Source organism: Chamaea fasciata, unplaced genomic scaffold, assembly GCF_029207755.1.
Source record: "Chamaea fasciata isolate MVZ Bird 193981 ecotype frontalis unplaced genomic scaffold, bChaFas1.0.hap1 SCAF_11, whole genome shotgun sequence".
Taxonomy (NCBI): Eukaryota; Metazoa; Chordata; class Aves; order Passeriformes; family Sylviidae; genus Chamaea; species Chamaea fasciata.
The window spans coordinates 18,357,179-18,377,003 of record NW_027094096.1 but is presented as its reverse complement, the minus strand read 5'-3'; the positions used below and the strand labels follow the sequence as shown (position 1 = coordinate 18,377,003).

Sequence of the window (19,825 nt, the reverse complement as noted above, 5' to 3'; positions counted from 1 at the left end):
CAAAATTTAGTTGACCTTCATTAGTCTTTTATAAAATACTACAACTCTCAGCAGGCTTTCTCATGCTTGATTTCTTCATCAAGAGGGTGGTGTAGAACTGGAAGAGGTCACCAAAAGTGGTTGTGAAATTTCCATCTTTATATATTTTTAAGAGGCTGTGGGGCCAAGCCGTGGTTGACCTGATCTGGTGTTGGCAGCACTCCTGCTTTGAGTGGGAGTCTGGACTGCAGATCTCCAGAGGTCTCCTCCAACCAGCATTTCTGTGACTCTGTGAATCTAATTAGCTTCATCCTACATGGAAATATCAAAGTTATTTTAGGAAATATCTGTATCTTTGCGGAACAGTGGAAGCAAAGAAGATAAGTGTTTATTATCCTTCATTATTAGGATTGAGTAAGTATTCTACCAAAGGCAAACTCTTGAATAGCCCTGCTTTCTGGCTCTCTCAAAGCAAAACTAAAGACAGATATTAGATTAGATTGGATATGTTATCAATTTTTCAAATTAATTTTTCTATTATATCCATTGGCTACGCGTCTTACATAACAATTTATTTGACAACACCATCCTGGTATCGCTTCTGTATAATAATACTAAACCAAAAAATTGTCAAGCATTAGCTCTACAAACATATTGCAAACTGCAGTTTAAGTATGTCAGTGTCTTATGAGGATACTTGAGGCTGAAATATCTTCCCTACCTACAGACTTTTCAAACTAATGCATATATGCTCTACAGAGTTAACAGCTGCTGCAATTCCACTAATGGGAAGTATTTTCTCTCTCTTATATTCTAAATAAATCATTATTCACGTCTTTCTGTCTTATGTTCAAGGTCCAAATAGTCCCATCTCTGTAATAGAAACCAGTAGAACTTAATGAGTTCTCTCAAAACTCAGAGTGACTTGTGTGTACTCTCCTCTAGCTGTTAATGCTAAAAGCTCTCACATAAAGAAGAACTGTAGTGTAGTAACAACACGAGGTTCTCATTTTATATTTTTGCGTTTACTACTTATTACAATTTCATGTATATGAACTGATATAAAAAGAGCGTGAATGCATATTTACAAGGATGCACAATGCAATGAATTCTGCATCGTTCTATTAATGGACTTTTGAATCCTGTTGTTGCATTTGAGAGCCACTTGGTCTGTATACATATATGAAAAAAGTATGAATGACATGTGCCAGGAATTAGGGAAATGAAAGATGCAGAAAGCCAAAGCACAGAGTGGATGTTCGCCTTGATTTCCTCCTGTCATCTTACTGGTATCTTACGTGCATACTGAATACCTAAATTCTCCATCCCTGCAGTTTTTGTCCTGAGAAAAAGTGTAGTAAGTGTACTAAAAAATAATTATTTTCCTTTGATGAGCATTAATAATTTACGTGTTCCTTTTAAACACAAAGGTCTGGCTTGCTACTCTGCATGTGTGTATGCTGGGAGAAAAGGGATGAGCTGTGCAAGCTGCCCCAGCAGGAGTTCCAGCCTCACGGCTCCCAAGGTGGACTGGAGTTGATCCATTTCATCCATACTTTGGGCTGGTAATGCACTGCCTTTGGGACCTTGCCACTCCACCAGCAGAACTCGTGGAATACAGGGAAAGGTGCATACTCTGCTGTCCTGAAGGGAAGTGTTTTTCTGAGGACATAGATTCCCTAGGAGGGAGACTCACCCATGAGAAAGGTCTGGCACAGGGCGCCCCTGAGGTTCAGCCAGAGGCAGGGGCACACACGGGCAGTGAGTGCCACCAGTCAAGAGGAGAGCACACCGTGACTGGATTGTGGGGTCTCCATCTCCTACAGCCAACTATCACTGTGGGACTGGGGAGGACATTTGCCTAAACGGTAGAAGATGAAGCAGAAGTACCAAATCAGAGTGGCTTGCATTTTGGGGGGTTTTTTAAGGTGAATTAAATAGACTGATCCTAGTTTCAAAATGTAAACAGCAGTGAAGGGTACTGTGCCTGCCAGAGCTGCCTGGACTGGCTCTGGAATGATATCTGAGCACAGATACCATTGTTACTCTCTTCCTTAGGGGTCCTACCACTGTGCTTTTAGCCATTACATTCAAAGAGTGTGGATGCAGGGATGTAGCAAACAGCTGCCTTGTGTCACTCGCTGTCTCATTCTCTGCCTGGGCAGGGAGCAGTGCAGCGTTTCAGAGAGGGATGTCTGTCTAAGTCTGTACCCTGCTCTGTGTTTATGTTGGAAATGGAAAGATCAAAGCATGTGCTTGCAGTTAAAAATGGAGACGGTGTAATTAGGCACCTCCTCTCGTTCCGAGTCACATGTGCATGTACATGTACTTACATACATGAGATACTCCTGCCCTCGTCACCGCCGCGTCCTGGGCCAGGAGGCGGCTCTGAATCGAGCTGTTCCTGGCCACGGCCATCAGAGGTCAGGGCTGCCTTTGAAGGGAAGTGGCTTAACCTTATCTGTGACTAATATGTTGTCTGCAGCAAGGAAAGAAGACCCAAGACCGGGTGATAGTGGCCCTGTTGAGTCAGAACAAGGCCCTGCCCAGCCTGGTGTCCTGTCTCAGACTGCAGTGCTGGAAGTGTAAGAAAAGAGCATAAAACGCTACTGGAGAGGATTCCTTTTTCTGATGTCTTTCCAGCTTCTAGTGCTCAATGTGGAGGCACTTCCTGAGCTGCAGGCTGTATCTGAAATGCAGTTTGCAGTGGCTGTTAGATTCCCATGAATTTATCTTATTTTTTGAATGCACTTATTCCTTTGGACTCTACATCAGTGAACATCCACATTCAACTACCAACTGTGTATAAAGCGTTTCCTTTTTATTATAAGAAGAGCAATTACTCCATGTGCTTTCTCCCTCCCACTCCATGCTAAATACCTCAATCACATCCAAGTTCAGCTATTGTTTGTCAAGCAAATGAGTCCTTGTGTATGAAGCCTCTTCTACTACAGAAGCCATTTGGTACCTCTGATGCTCTTGTTGCTTCTCCTCACTCTAATGTACCTTTTTGAGATTGCACAAACAGACTTGCAGGCAGTGCTCAAGACATGGGCACACCGGGGAATGACAAAATTGCAGAATAATGTTTTCCATTTTGTTGCCTCTTCCTTTCCCATTTGTCCTTAGCAGTGTGTGAGTTATCAAGTCGCTCTGTTGTTAGAAGGGCCTACAGGGAGAGCCTTGCAGACTCCTTCTGGAGGAAGGATGTGGATAACAGGACATGATTTATCTGTTTAATTTATGTTGGACTGTTTGATTTTGCAAAATTAACTTCCTCCCTAAAGAAAGATGTCAGATGAAATTTTCAGTTGAAAGGTGCAAGGGGAGAGTGAGAGATTAGTGTTCAGAGCAGTGCAAAGTTGTGTGCTTTGATCCTTCTGCACACTTACTGCTCTTCTCCACCGTGTGTCTTGCCTATAGGACACAGTCTGGGGGCAGGACTGGGGGACTTATCCAAAAACTGCCAACCAGATTGTTTCCCTTGGATCAGACCCTATCGAAGCAGTTATGTCCTTGGCTTTTCACATGCAAAAAAAGCACTTTAATAAAAGAAACAAGATACTTCCCAGAGTCTGACAGCTTGCATTTTAACTATCACCCCTAACAAGGGACCTTAAAACTGACCCCAAGACTTAATTTAACCATTACAATTCCATTAGTCTAATTTGTCATGAAACGTCTTTAACTAATTACCTGCATTTGTAAGTTAGTCCACATGTCATGAGATAAGAAGTCAAGCATAGTCATAGGTCACTGCTCTGGGCTGCCATCACATAACACAGACCCTAGATGAAAGGGAATTCAGAGTTGATAGGAGGAATCCAAATGACAGCTACACAGCCAGTACAAGGCAGACGTGGCTGTAATGTAAAAATTGGGCCATTGTCTTAGAAGTGGTGTTTTGGAAAAGATGGGGCATGCCCTCATTAGCAGAATAAGGTCTAGGAAGACTGAGCATTCCTTGTAAGAATTTGTCTTGAAGGTGGTAATTTGATAAATACAGGTCCCCACTAAAACCATTTGCTAAATTTGGCAGACAACAGTATTAAATATTTATGACTGAATTTAGAGCTGTCCCTTTTCAAAGAGACCTGATTATATCCTGAATGGCACTTTAAAAAGCTCGTTTGGGAACTTTTGTTGGTTTCCTCAAACAACAAATGTTGAAACAGAGGAAAAGACCAATTAGGAGTCTGATTAAAGGTTGCTCAAGCCTTTCACTGAATAGTTTGGATTTGGCTCCCTATTACTTGTTGGAAATCTGCCCATGAATTTATAGTGGGAGCTACAACATGCTGTGTGCCACAAACACCTCTCTCTCTTAGATTTAGGCAACTGTAAACTTCCTCTCATTTCTCTTGTTCCAGTGCCTGTGACATTCCCCCGGAGAATAGATGAGGAGAAGGATATGGTACGTGATTAATGCAGGATGAAGCATTCAAAAAATTTTCTCATTCTTGTTCCTGTTTCCTTCCTCCCTGAGCGGAGGTGCAGAGGGAGGTCGCTGAGAGTGATTCCCCCCATCAATACAGAGTGTCACCCTCACACTTTTGGCTGCTGGTGCTGGGTGTGAGGGGTAATTAAATCCCTGCCTCCACCCAGCTCCCCGTCCCTTTGCTGTTCCTCACAGGCAGCAGATGCCATTGAATTCTTCACTTCCATCACTCATTGGATCAATACAAAGGGCCGGCAATGACACAGTTATACTGGTCAGGCCAGCCCTACCTTTGTACTCCCTAAGTACAGGCTCTGTCCAAGCCATAAATCACAGCTACTCTAAATTATAGAGGCTGCCAACACATCAGAGGCCTGGAGTGGGAGCTCCCTGTGATCACAGCAGGGAGGGGAGGATAAGGAAGGCCCTGACCAAGCTGTCTATTCTGTACTCAGGAGCTTTATTCAGACAGCAACGAAGAGTGCCTGGGAGCCTCTGTGCTCCTCTTGTCTGCCGCAGCGGCTCAGCAGTGTTCTGGGGTTACCTGCTCTCCTCAGGAAAAATCGAAATCCTCCTTCTCAAGGCCATAAGGCAGTCACTGGGATTAGGAAGAAACTTCCTTTGCTGGCGTATTACTGCAGAGTTATACCTGCATGTACCCTTTTTTGCATCCCTGTGGGGAGAGAAGACTGACTCATTGATTTGCATCTTCCTCTTACCATCGGCCAGCGCTGGGAGCGCTCAGTCCCCTGTGAAGGGAGGAAGGGCAGCACCCCGCTGTCCCCAGCTCCTGCCACACAGCCCTGCGTGGTCACACTGCTCGCTGGTGTGCACACCATGCCACCTCTTTCTTTCCCGTGTGCAAGTTCACCTGTTATTTTCTACCAATATTCCTCCAAATCTTTCAAGATAAATGAATCTTCAGATCTCCACATCTTTAGCCTGTCTGAAACCAGCATAAAATATCTACCAGTCTGCAATGAAAAATCACAGACAATCCATCCTTTCGATCTCTTGCTTTTATCCTAAGCTGATAAGGGAGGCCCTCCTGTGCTTGTCAGCTTTGCATTCTTGGTGTGTGCAGCATAGCTGAGGATTGCAGATTAAAGGTGAAGAGTTGAACAGGGAAAAAATGCAGGAGTGAAGCAGCTGTTTAATGAGATAGAGGGGCTTTCCTCTTGAAAACTGCTTATCCATATCCTGTCTCTTGGTAATTGCACAGTATTTTCTTTATGGGGAATGCTAGCACTGTTTTCCTGGTTTACTATATTTTACCCACTTGCATGATCATCTTTTCACTTTGGTAGGTGAAGCCATTATTTATGAAATTGTGAATGTCAACAGCATTTAAGCTGCTTAGTACTGTCCTGTGCATCTTTTGTCTTATGGTTAGAACAAAGTTCAAGTGTGCTCAGGAGTTAAAGCTCAATGTGTAACTAAGTTTGAGCCCTTGCAGTTCTAGGTTTGGAAACTCCTTTCCACCCAAGTCTCTCTCAATCTGTAATAGAATATCTAAAGTTCCTAATCCAGATATTGTTGAATTGACTTCCAGTGGTAGGATATGATGTGCTGATAGTTAGAGCCAAACATTTGAAAGACAAGCTCTGGCAGCTGTTTTAGCCTGCTCATGTCACCATCTGCCTTTCCACTAGAAATATTTTAATTTTTGAATACCTTCTTGTGCCTTCCTCTGTTTTTAAGGTAGACCCTTCACCTCCTGGTGTCCCTAAGGATCTCAGGTGAGACAGCTTCATCACTGGTCCTGGTGCCTTCATCAGTGCTGTAATTTGCTGGGATTTACCTCCAAAAAAGAGATCTAAGAATCCATCATTACAAAATCTGCATGAGCTTACGGGAGCCAGTGCAGCTAATAAGGATCACTAGGAAATGACTAATGCATATGTGCTGCCACTGTACCTACCACTGTCTTTGCTGGTCTCTGGAGACGTGCTGGGAGAACACAACAGCCACTGGTGGAGAAAAACAAGAGAAGAGAAAGGATTCATCTGCCAGGAAGAGATGCAGTCATGACTCTGGCTTGGTGTGATAAACAGCATGTGCTGCTCAGAGATCTGGCTGTGCATGGGCCATATTCCCCTGATCTCTCTCCAACTTGGAGATCCTTCTGCTGTGGTTGATGTGAACAAGTCTCATTCTTTGTATCATCTCTATTGCAAATGAGGTTGGGAAATGGGAACATTTCAGGGTTGGAAGGAGTGATCTGGGATTTTTCAGATACCAGGAGTTCCTGATCTTTTTTGTACAGATAATGTCAATGTTTATATATGTATATGTGACAACAGGGAGGTTGGAGAAATGGTGGGATTTTGAGTTGGGATTGGGGGGTTGCTGTGAGGTGGGAGCTTCTGAAATGGCAAAGTCTTGGGATCATAGTCTGGAGAAGATGAATGCCTTGGCTTGAAGTATATTGCCACAGTCTGGAGCAGGAAATCATACTGGGTTTGAGATGTGGAACAGAAGAGAGAGAAAATCTGCCTCACAAGAGACTGAAGGAATTTATTTTAGGGACTTCAAGGATTGAAGTAACTCAGTTCACACGACTTTTCCTCCTTATCCCATGCTCATGACTGCATGCAACAGTCATTTTTGCTGATGGAAATGTGGTTGCTGTATTTTCTGTCCCACTGTCACCTTCTTGTCTCTTTACTTGTCCATACAGTATCATATACCCTATGGCATCATATAATTAAAATAGAGGATTATGCAGATGTAAGTGGAACCCTAAGGAAACTTAGCACATGGACATTACACCACAGGCAACTTTTACCTGATTGTGCAGCTATAAATAAGTTTCTTCTTTTTAAAATTAAAAGCACCTTAACTTTTTCCCTTCTTTTTTAATGCTAACAGCTTAACATTCTCCTCTCCAGATAAGCTCTGAAATGGAAGCAAGAGAGCAGCATACCTTATGGAAGAGAAGGCTGTAGGTTTATGGGTTTAGAAATCTCTGAAAAGCACAAAAATATTTCCACCCATTTGCAACACCCCTCCCCCTGCACGCAGAGTGCAGCCCCTGTATGCATTTGGTTTCCAGATCTGTGATTCCCACCCTCCTTTTTATAAGCTGTGAATTTTTTCCTTTTCAAAGCACAGATTTTACCCCTATCCTATGCCTCCAGGGAAAGTTTTGTCCTGTGAGTGCCCTAGGCGTTTAAAGAATGTGGAAACTCCTTGGTTTATTCTGTTTCTGTACTGCTACCTCCAGTTCTTGAATCCTGTTCCTCCGTGGCCTCTGCTAACAGAGTCTGTCCCAAATGGGGGTTTTCTCTGCAGTTCCAGTGAAGTGTAGCTGTGTGCACAGGGACTGCAGCCTTCTAGCCAGCATTCTTTTCTTGTTATTTAGTAGAGAAGAGGTATCACATTTTCCCCCCTCTCAATCATCAGCCTGACTTTATTGCAATCACATAATGCCAACACTGTTCATGTTTCCTCATCCCAAGACTTGGTGGATCCATTCAAACACCGTGTAAATCCCTCTCTATTCTCAGTAGCACCTTTATGATGGTATTGCCTTTCCAAGCTACAGTTGATCTTGCAAGCCTTCACACCAACTAATCCAACCTCTTTTGGCTTCTTTCCCAAAGGTGTAGAGTTCTAAGGGGAACATTCAGCAAGGATATTTTCATTCAGTATCAGTGGATCCAGAATTTCTTCTTTTGTTAGACCTACGGGGCTGCTCACTCCTCTCCATTACTAGCAGCTATGAGGGATAGATACTGCTTACAGAATATAATCATGTTCAAAGGAAATAAGACAAAATGAGGAATCTAAAAGCTGTCTGCATTTTCTATCTGTAGGTACAAGTCAGGCAGAGCTGCCCTAACATTTGTGCTGCTGATGAAGGAATAGCCTGTTATGTAATAAGCAGAACATACTCTTCTCTAGGAGCAATCTTGCAGTGAAGCAGGAGAAACCACCTGGGTGGATGGACCAAGGATTAGCTGCTGCCTGAAGCAGAGACTGTGTACAAAGCATCTCCAACTGTATTCCTCAGAGCAGCTTGCAGAACTCTGGCAGATCATTGCAGAACTCTTCTACTTTATTATGTGCTGAAAAGTAACTGGTTTTTACACATTAGACACTAATCAAGGTCACTCTTTCATTGCTGAATGCTCTGTATTCACTGCGCTCTTGGCAGGAGGGCTTGCTCTGCTCCTGTGTGTTCAGGAAAAAAACCAAAATAAAATAAAAGGAGAAGAAATCCTTTGGCCAACCATCTGTTGGAACAGAGGCCATGGACACAATGCAGAGACAAATGCCTGGATGCATTTTGCAGGTGTGCCCTGTGACCCATCTTTCTGTGGAGAAATTCACTGGGAAAATAGATTGCACTAGACTGTTCCTGCAACTGCAGTTAATCGTGCCTTTTCTATATTACTGCTACAGGATTAACACAAACATTGCTTCTATTTTCAGGCTTATCAAAGGCAGCAGCACATCTCTCTAATCTCCTATTTCCCTGCTCTCTTTAAAGTGTTTAAATGAATGGAGCACTGATGAGCAGGGATGTGGTGCCAGCAGGGATAGTGTCATTTAATGCCTCGCTATTTATGCCATTTAATGCCTGTGTGGCTTTATGTGCCCTGGGTGACTTGCAAACCATCTGGCACCCTCCACCCTTTCACAGGACAGACGGAGGTGTAGACAGCACCTTCACTTGTCTCTGGTTCAGAGAGTGACCAGCAGCATTAAAACAGCACAGTTCTGATGTGCCTGCTCCTACACAGCCTGCACCTGCCGTCACTGAAGGATGAAGCTTGGAGGCCATAGATTGCTGACCCTTGATACCAAGCAGTCTGGATCTCAGTGAGCTGTGGGCATTTACCTGCATTCCTGTTGGACTGGTTGGCACACACAACCTGGATTTTTCCTACAGCTGTAAAAAGCATAATGCTATCTGATCTGCCCCAGCACCTGTTTGTGTACTGTTAACTTGTCAAAAGGTTTCAGACAAGCTGGAATCAGCAGAATGGCGTGTGTCGTATCAACTCCTTGTCCTAAGAGTCCTACAGCTGGATTTGCAGTATCACTGAATGACAGCCTGAATTTTTAGCCGTATTACTTACACAAATCACAAATACTTGGGTTGTGTCCTCCAATCTGCTAGGAAGTGGGCTGAGATCCACCCTGCAGCTTTCACACCACTGTCAGCTGGCATTAACTTCCAGTCATTTTTTCCTTTGAGGCCAGATTGAAATCAGTGACCTAGAAGTAAAATACTCTGTATTTTGTTAGCAAGCAGTCCCTGGAGTTGTGCATTCTAAACTGGGATGCTTTCTCAGTGAGCTCTTTTGTACATCTTCCATGGCAATTGTGCTGTAATTACCACAATCCTCTTTCTGGTAGCAGAATTTATTAATTGCTTTCCACTTTCTCCAATGCATTTCTGCTCAGATCACAGTGAAATAAAGACTTTCTTTAGTGCGTGGAAGGGTAATGATATCCTACTGTAATACATTAGTTTTCTACGGTGACATAATCAGAGATTATATCATGGATTCACTGATACTCCTGCAAGGAGAGCAAACTGGAAACTGTGTTGGATACTTACTGCACTGCCTGTTAGCAGTACAGCTGTAGGATCTGACCCTGAAAATGCTCATGTCTGGGAGAATATTTGCAGAAGTAAGGACTAGTCATGTGTAGAAAAATTTTCACAATCAGCCTTCATGTTTGTGGGATGGATCATTTGTGGACAGTGCCGAGAGTCTGCTGGGAAGTGCTGGCTGCCCTTGGCAGTGCCATTGCTGGAGGTTCATTTTATTCAGCATTTTAAGGAAGTGCCCAGCTCACGTTGTAACTTTACTGCAGTCTGTTCATATGAATAAGTTATGTCTCCATTTTTTCTGGAGTTCAGATTCTGTGTGCAGATTCAAGGTCAGATCCAGTTGGTCATTCTGTGGCAGTATATAATGAACTGCCAGCATCCCAGAACATACAAAATTGGAGATTAGAAGCAGCTTCACCTTATTATCATGATAGTCAATTGCAAGTGGTAGTGCAGTAGATAAAGGGCAAGGTAATGTAACATGTAAGTGGAATAGCTCTCAATCTGTGTATTATGAAATTGTCATTCTGTGCCACTGTTCAGCATAAATGGACTAATCTTCAGTTTGAAAATGAGGAGAGCTTGACTGTTAAAGAATAGGTCATTTGGCTTCTGGCAGCAGCAGAAGATGCTGTAATATTAGCTGTAAGAACTTGTGCATTCTTGGTAAGGAGATAAAAATGATTAAATTGCACTGCTTGCTTCTCTATCTTTTAAAGTAATTCATATTTGGACCCGGATTCAGCTAAGTATTTGCATAATTCCTCAGGCCATTCCTATTCAGCCATGCATTTCAGTTTGTGCTTAAGCTCAAGCAAGTGCTGAAGTTCTTTTCAGTTCCAGGGGCTTCAGCCTTGCAGAACAAAGTCTGGACTATTACTTTATGTTTCAGTAGCTTCTGAGGTTGCTGTGCTGTAGCAAATGGAACTTTTCTTTGTACGTAACAGATGGAAGTTTGTATTTGTTGTATTATGGGCTGAGCACTCTTAAATGACTCAGAAAGGTTAAGGGTGAAGATGTTGGGGCCCTGGAGAGGATAATTTTTAATAGAGTCCTCTGTTGGAAAATCCAAGAGCCAGAAGAGGGGTCATGTCTCTGAAGAGTTTCACGGACTCTGCAAAACTGGCAGTCACACTGACTGCCTCCCTTCCGCTGGGCTCTTCCTGAACAGGAATGAGCAGAGCCAAGGGGAAAGTTTTGTTGGGCTCTTTGGGACATGGAGCTCTTTGGGCTGAATTCTGTTCCAAATTATGCTCTCTTTTCCAGAGAACCTTCTCAGCTTTGGTAGGGTTGTGCCAGGTGGTAGCCATTTGTGATGTGAATTGTAGTTTTAACATATCTTTCAAAAATTGCAGTATTACCATATGTATTTGTACTGTGCAAACTTAGGTTTGGGTTGGAGGGTTGGAGAAAAACCTTGATATGCTGACTTTTTTTCTTTTGTGCAGCTGGAAAGTTCAAAACATTTTGCCTGGCATTATCAAGCTCTTGTCTGCCAGTTCAATTTAGAAACAGAACATGTCAGCCAACAGAGTTCCACTGCTTTGTGAAGATGTGTGTGCGAACGAGAAATTTTTTAATTGGGATTGACCCCAATCTAAAATGAAATGTTTGGTTATGGCTTTTTATAGAAAATACAATGAAACAATTAACTTTTTTTTTCCCTTTGGAAAAAATAATTTTCAAACATTTGGTAGGAAACCCTTTACAGAACAGATTTATGGCCTGAAGTCTTGTTCACAGTCAAACTGGTGGGAATTTTGCTGTTGACTTTCATGTAGCCATTTTACTGAGGTTTTCTTTGCAGCAGGAGGGATTGTGTGACTCTCTATCTGGAGGTATTAATGTAACTTCAAAGCTTCATGGCCCACTTCAGAAATAAAGAATATTCTTCTATATCCCGTTGACTTGTTGGAGGTCTTGCTCTATTGAAGGTAACATGATTTTTGTCTCTGTCCCAGAGAACCACAAGGAACTCAATCTATATTTGTTAAAATTGAGACCAGCAATATGTTCTTCTAATGCAACACTAGCAGAGGAAAGAGCAAATGTCCAGGTTAGTGCGCTGCTTTGCCGGGCTGTTTTCACATCATTGCTTTAAAATGTTTGTTCTGTGGAGGAGAATCACTGCAGGTCCCAGATGTAGGTGTTTACAGGGGGATTCTGTTTCAGTGCAGTGCTGTGCATGATTCTGTCTCTTTTGCCTGCTCCCAGTACATGAGATGATTCACCTGCTCCTGGATTTTCCTTTCTGTATCGCAGATTTTATTAACCCCCAGAAAGGTCTATCTGGAAGCTGTTTTTCCATCGCAGCCTGAAATCTTCCTATTAACAATCTTTTATGAGCATGAAGCAGTTCATTCCATTGCTGAGTCCTTTGTTACCTCTTCTTCACACGGGACAAAGTGTCAGAAGAGAGAGAAGGAAGAGAAAGGACTGGAAGAATCAGAGGAGGGGGAAAAGGAGAACTCTGTGATCACTTTTCATGAGATACATGCATTTGGAAATTTGCTAAAATATTTTGTAATGTTTTTCATAAGAAACATTAAATGAAAGTACAGTTAGTCCTGGACTTAACCTACTCATTTTTCCTTGGATTTAGGGCTAGCTCAGGGCAATCTTCTAGTTTTGCACTTCAAGCCCATCTTTACCTGCTTTACTGGAAAGTTGCACCACACTGAGGACAGCTCTGTCTAGCTCTGTGTGGTAGACACAAAAAGAGCAGGATCTTCATGGAAGAAGTGATTCCTAGGAGGGGTCTGAGAGCAGAGTTTCAAAAGCATCATGTTCCCAAAGAAAGGCCAAATTTTTCAGAAGGGCTGAACAACAAGCACTCCTGCTGTGACAGATGGCTGAGTATTTCAAAAGATCTTGCTATTAAAGCTGGCTGGAGATTCTCTATTCTCTTGTTTTTGACAGGAACTTGGGTTTTCTGTTAAACACAATAATAGTGCAGAATGGACAGATCTTCCTTCCAGCATTCTATTTTTATGTGAGAGTTTTAATTGTCTTGGTCAAGGAAACTCTCACTCCTGTAATACATTGATTTACACTCACTGTGCTGGAGAGCCATGTGACAGACACTTCCCAAAGTCTGATCCCAGCTTCTGATCCCCCAGTGGCAGTGAAGCTGTTCCAAAGCTCTGCCCGAACACAAGGGTGCTGTGTGTGATGTGGTGAGCAGAGTGTGCTGCTTCCAGACAGGTTTTCTTGGCTTTTCTTTTAGGTTTCCTAGAGAGGGTTTTAGTTTTGAGATACTTGATTTGGAATCCTGAACACAAGCTCTCCAGTGGGTGAATGTCTTCACTTGTGGCTGCCCACAGGAAGGACTGGGAGTGAAAGGGAAGCTGTGTTTGTACGCAGCTGAACATGCACAAAGTAGGATTTTGGAACTTGAGGCTGTTTCTCAAAATGTGTGCTTCAATATTTCCATGATTTAACTTTCCCATCCATAAATAGGAAGTCAATCTTCATCATCAGTGAAGGACTTAAAAAGTACAGTGTTTATACATGCAACTTTGGAGAAGCAGAAATACAAAAAAAAAAATCCTTTTCTTTCATCTGAATGTCTCAAAGCTCTTTTAGACTGTTCGCTAATTGAGCAGTCATAATGATGTACCAATGGGGATGAAGGGGGAGGAATAATTTACAGGTGGGAGAAATGAGGCATGAATGACTTCCTAGCCTTACCTGTGCCATGCTGTTAGTCTGTGTCAGATCCAGACAGATACCTTCTGTCCTGTCTCCTTTTGCATCTGTGATGGGTGGCTGGGAACATCAGTTTTCCCCTCCTCCCTGCTTCCTCCTCTTCTTCTGTAGGGAACCCAACTCCTTATCCCCAGGCTGCTGTTTCATGGAAGTACAAAGAGTCCATGTGGTTCACCTCTCTGAGGGAGCAGGCCTGGAAGTTGGGACATTCATTTCACCTCCCACATTCCACCTACTGAACAGGACACAGACAGAAAGTCAACTCCACTGCACGGGAGAAAGGGGTAAGGAAATGAAACTACTGGTGCTCTTAGAGCAATGGCACATTCTGCCCTGCCTTCCTCCTCCTGACCTTATGCACAGCTGGATTACGGTGTGCTGTGTTCTGCACACCTTCCACAACATTTCAGTTTATACCTTTGCTACACTGAGCAGAGTAGCTCAAGAATATCTGACCTGGCTCTGAAATACCAACTCACCTCTGAGAAACAACAGAGCCCCATTTGTCACTGTCTCTTTCTTGTCTAAACTCCTGTATCTGGGGTCAGTACACTTTTGTACAGAAAACATTGAATCTTCTGGCATATATAGAATAAATGAGCACAAGGTAAATGTTTTAAAACTTACAGAATGGGCAGGATAAAACTACTGCTTAGGAAAATACCCAGTGCAGAATTTCATCTAGAATTTGGCTGAGAATACTGTTTAAACTTAATTCTTAAACACAGCTGTGAAACTCATGAAGATGTCACATCAGTAGCTCACCCAACAACCTTGAGAGCCTCCTGGGAAGGTAATCACAGCACCAATAGTGAGCAATATTGCTTCGTTCCTCTGGCTACTCCATGTTGAGCTCCTGCAACTCCAGACATGACGATTTTCTTCCACCCAACGCGGTTCCAACTGCTTCTCCCTATCATAATATTCATATCTGAAAGGGAAAGGAAAAATATTGACATAAATTGCTGGACCCTGGAATACAAGCTTTTTATTTAACTGACAGGCCTTATGGTTACCTTCAGACATAGCTTTTAAAGTAGTTTTTAGCTGGATGACAGAGATAAGCCCTCCAGGAAAAAGCAGTGGTAAAGTAGTGGGTCATTATAAATAGTTTGTTCTCTCTGTAGTCGTGTTTTCCATTCTTTTTCAGTTTATGTATCTTGTAAAAATTTTCCAGTAAATCTGCTACCTTCTATGTGGTGAATTTAAGCCTATTGATTTGTAGCAGACCTAATTGCATTTTACAGAGCCCCTGCTGCCTCTGGGACCAGGACTTGAAAAGTCCTGTTTAGTGAAATGGATTGTCTTCCACAGGTCATTGACACCCCATATTCTGCCTTATCTAAATTAGCCAGTCTCCAGCATTCTCTGATCTAATCCCAAAAGTAGCGGGTGTGTGTTATGTGCAGATATAATGCTTACACACACATTTCTATTGAGCAGTCATTGGAAAAGGAGCTGAAAGCAGGTAGATCTTGCCCTCCCAGCTCAGTGCAAACGCGGGGATGCAGTGCCTGCTTACAGCTGGCTTTTCTGCAGCTCGGCAGGTGATGGAGTTCCCACCACTTCAGGAGTCCACTGCCAATGGTTAGCACATGCTGTTGTGAGAAATCTCATCAGTCAAAAACAGTCTCATAAATAATTTAGAGAAAAGCAATTAGCACACACAGCTGTAGCTGTTTGCAAAGTCACAGTTATACCTGCCAGGGCAATCTGGAAATGGAAATTTCAAAACCGTTTCTTGAAGTGGCCAGAACGGTCTAGCTTGGAGCTAAGGCTGATGGGTAGTTGTTGATGAGTAAAGAGCAAATTGCACTTTCATGTCTTTTTATGTGTAATGAAATCCAGGAGAGAATTTTAGTATTTTGTGCACAGTGGGAAAGTGATCAAAGGGATGCATAGTTTTAAAAACTCCAGCAGTCAAGGCCTTATCCTTTCAGAGGCTTTGCAACTCTGCAACTCATTCAGCTTCAGAGCAGGGGGGACAGATTTTAACAGAGACTTGGACATGCATTTTGAAGGCATCCGCTAGTTAGAGTTTGTCTATATGTACAGACTGCTCAGAGAGGACAGGCAGGAGGAAAAGGAAGAAGATACTGTTTGAAGTATCTCGTCTGCGTTTGCTTGCTTTGACAGATCGATGAGAGCAAATTGTTTGAGGACTTCTGAGTAATGATGAAAGGGAAGGGAACCTGCTCTTTAAGAATCTCAAGCAACTGCAGGGAAGGTGAGAAAACAAAGTATTTTTGTTTGTGCAGGTGAGTCCTGAGAAGGGATATCAAACATTAAATCTAGAGATGACACAAAGCTGTGTAAATAGGGCACATGTAAATATATTCTAGGAGAGGGTTAGAAGTCACCTACCATGACACTACATTGGGGCAACAGGACAGAGAGCATAACATTGCAAGATCCTCTCAGCATTTCTGATAGCTGTGCATTCAGTCATGGTATCTCTGCTAACTGAATTCTTAAAACATGTTCATCTTCACAGGTTTTCCCCTTAGCTAGGCAATTATTATTCCTGTTACCAAGTGGAAACTAAATCACAGTATGTTACCACATGAGGCAATCCCAGTCCTAAACTCTAAAATTACTTCCTCTAAGAGGGAACACTGTATTGTGAAAAAAAGCATTCAAATGTGGGTTACTCATACTATGAATGCTACAAAGCATTTCAACTATGCTTAAAGACCATCTGAATTAGAAAAGACTGGAGTTAGAATTTGTAGCAGTGGCATTATTTTATTCTGTAACTCTTCTGTGGAAAAACATGTCCCAGTTCCCACTGTTGTCTGCACCATTTGACGTGTTCTTCTAAGTCCAGCTGCCATCACCTGGCCAAAAACGCAGCAGAGAAGCCGAAGAACCTGCCTGCCACTTTTGGGTGGTTTCCATCCAAGGAAAATTCCATGGGTGAGCTGTAGAGAGTAACCAAAAGCAGCAGCTGCTCATTGACTGTCAGCTGGATGAAAATCCCTGCAGTCAGTCAACAGGCTGCCCCAGCTGGTCTGGCCTCACAGAGACAAGTAAGACCTCCTGTTTGTGATATTAATTGGAGTCTATCTAGAAATATCTTACAATAGATTTTGTTTGACTGCAATGGGAACTTGAACACATTACGGCAGTGCGCCTTCCTGGACTGAATAATGATTAGCTGTTAATGTGTTTAGGTAAGAGGCTCAAATATTTCACTTGCTTATTTCTTTCATTTTTTATACTTACTAGCTCTTAGTAGAAGTGGAGAATGTGAAGAATGTCCTTCAGAACTGCAGATGAATAATTGCTCAACAGCCAGAGTTTCAGTAACTCTGAAAATCTTCCTTGAACAGAAATGCAGCCTGGGGTGAATCACTGGTCACTGGGGTGAATCTGGAGTATTTTGTGGTTTTTCTTCTTGCGAGTTAATCCAAATTTATTCCAATTTAACATGTTAAAATATATATAGATGGGATTGTTGTGGCTCTTCTTAAGCCAACTTAAAACATCTTATAAGATTCTAAATCACATTATCTTCTGAACCACAAATAAGTGTTCAAGAAATGTAAGTTAAAATAATTATCTAACAACCTTTAAATGAACATCTGTCCCTCTTATCCAGAGAAAAGTGAGTGTAGAATTTGGATCACTATCCATAAAAACCTGTAGGGATATTTACAGGTATCCTTCCTAAAACAAGTTGAGCCTTTGATCTTTATAGCATTATTGCAGATATATATTAACTGCACTGCAATGCAGAAATGTGAGAAACTACTAAAAATGTCAACTAGGTCAACTAAGGATGAGTCAGGATTTTGTTCAAAACAATAGGCATAATGTTTTCATAATTCAAGAAAATATTCATTGTACAGGAGAGATGACTTCCATTTTTAAAAAGGGGATTATCTGGCTACAGGGTTTGGCTGGGCTTTGCCAGTGACTGCACTGTACATGAGGGCAAGTATCTGCCTTAGATGGTATCTTCTGGGTCCAGAGGTTACCACCTGAAGTGTCCTATCACATCCCTGTTCTGGGAGCTTTGGAGTCTGGATTGGGACGTCTCTCCAGTGTCTGTGATGATAACTGAGAGAAGAAAGGAAGAAAACTGTTTTTCACTAAAGGTAGATTCATCTCCCTCACCTTTAATTTGTAGGAGCTGCCTGGGTGTGTCCATAATGAATGGAGAAGGAAAGGTTTCTTCACCTGAAGGTTCATTGTCTAATCTAGATTTGATGACTTGCCACTGGAGGAGGATATACTTTGCTGTTCATCTCAGAAGTCCTGGCAGCGAGGTCAGATTGGATGTCTCCTTTCACACAGTCAATTTTGGTTAATACTACTGTATTTCAGCACAGGGGTATCCCTGATATTTTTTGTACTAAAACAACTCCGGTAACACTGTACAGGTTTCGCTTGGGGTTTGTTTTTGTGTTGTTGGGGTGGGTTTTGTTTTTTTGTTTTTTTGGTTGGTTTTTGTTTGTTTGTTTTTTTGGGGGGGGGATTGTTATTCTGTTTTGTTTTGTTTTTTTCTTGTGTGTGTGTTTTTTTGGTTGGTTGGTTTTGGTTTTGGTTTTGTTTTTTTGGTTGGTTGGGTTTTTGGTTGGTTTTTTGTATACTCAAAGAGCACAAGGAATCCTTTAATGAAACCTCTATTTCCTTTCTAGGCTCAGCCACTAACTATAGTCCATTATCTTAAACCATCAACAAGTGCAAGTGCTTACAGTCACTAGCCATAGGCCAGCCACACGGATACCTTTCAAACGCAAACAACTGATGCTTCAAACTACCAAGGTTCCTTATTCACCTGGGGCTCAGCCCAGCACAGGAATCTTTCATGGGACTCCAATGTGAGGGTTTACATTCGTTTTAAAGACACATACAGAAGAGATTAAAGAAATTCAGCTCTTTTGGCAGTGGCACCGTGGCTTTTTCTACAGCTCTTGCAGGGGCTGCATGGAAACAGAGGTTGTGTCTGAACACTTTCAGATCCCTCTGTGTGGTCAGGGTATTTCTGCTTTGCTTTTAAAAAGTGCAAGGACACAGGATGAACTGATGTCTCTGAGGTAGAGGCTGACAGTAGGTGCTGATCTTCTGCTGCATCTCTTGAAATAGCTCAATCAGGCCATGCGTATGTTTATAAGATGATAGTTCCTCTGTTGGAGTGGCCCCTAGCTTGGGCTGGGGCATTCTCCTTTCACTTCTAACTTCAAGTCAGAAAATGGGCACAGGTCTGAATAACAAACTTGCCATTACAAACATTTCCTGTAAGTGCCAGGGCTCAAAATATACTGGCTAGATTTTCTTTTTCTTTTTCTTTTTCTTTTTCTTTTTCTTTTTCTTTTTCTTTTTCTTTTTCTTTTTCTTTTTCTTTTTCTTTTTCTTTTTCTTTTTCTTTTCCTTTTCCTTTTCCTTTTCCTTTTCCTTTTCCTTTTTCTTTTGTAAAGATGAATAATCTATTTTATTTGTCAGTTCCAATTTGGAAAGCAAAGTTCATTCTGTGTCAAAAGCCTTAGGTATGGCAGCCCAGCTCCAGATAATATTGCATAAATGTCTTCATAGGACACTGGGAAAGGCTGACATCCTTGTCTACGTTATTTTGAATGCCCTATTTGACCTTACTTTCTCCTAGTGGATTCTCCCAGGCGCAGAAAAATCCATAAATACAGTTGCCTTTCAATTGTCTGAAAACATGTAGGAAGGCCCCTCCAGCACTCTCATTTCTCTCTGAAAATGGTCTTGGCTTCTCCAGCCTCTCCTGAGAACAGAGATTTTCACCAACAGAAACATCCTTATTTCTGTCCTACAGTGCATGTTCTGTATCCTTCTCCATGTACAGTTCTGGTGCCGTAATAACCGTAGCTATATCCTGCTTTAGAAGGAGTTTGGTGATTACAATATTACTATGATTTGGAGAAGCTGATAATCAAATCTCTGCTGGTTTTTACCTCTTTTTCTTTCGAGTTGCAAGAATTGCAACAACAGCTTGGTCCTTTTCTAATTTGTTCCTTATTCCATTTCACTCTTTTGTTTCTGATGAAACAACCCCTCACAATCTGATATCAGTGAAAGCCAGCACAGTGTCAAAAGCAAGTCCCACGTCTGGCTGCCAAGCAAAAGACAAAATGTACCAGTAGGATGCTGTGCAGCAGCAG

At 42.2% G+C, this 19,825-nt stretch overlaps 1 long non-coding RNA gene across 1 annotated transcript; it reads left to right on the top strand.

Moving 5' to 3' along the window:
- Positions 1-16,755: 16,755 nt before the first annotated feature.
- LOC136295410 (uncharacterized) lies at positions 16,756-18,582 on the top strand. The gene is made up of 3 exons (XR_010722660.1): positions 16,756-16,867; positions 17,827-17,965; positions 18,338-18,582. It is a non-coding gene; the product is annotated as an uncharacterized lncRNA (long non-coding RNA).
- Positions 18,583-19,825: the final 1,243 nt, after the last annotated feature.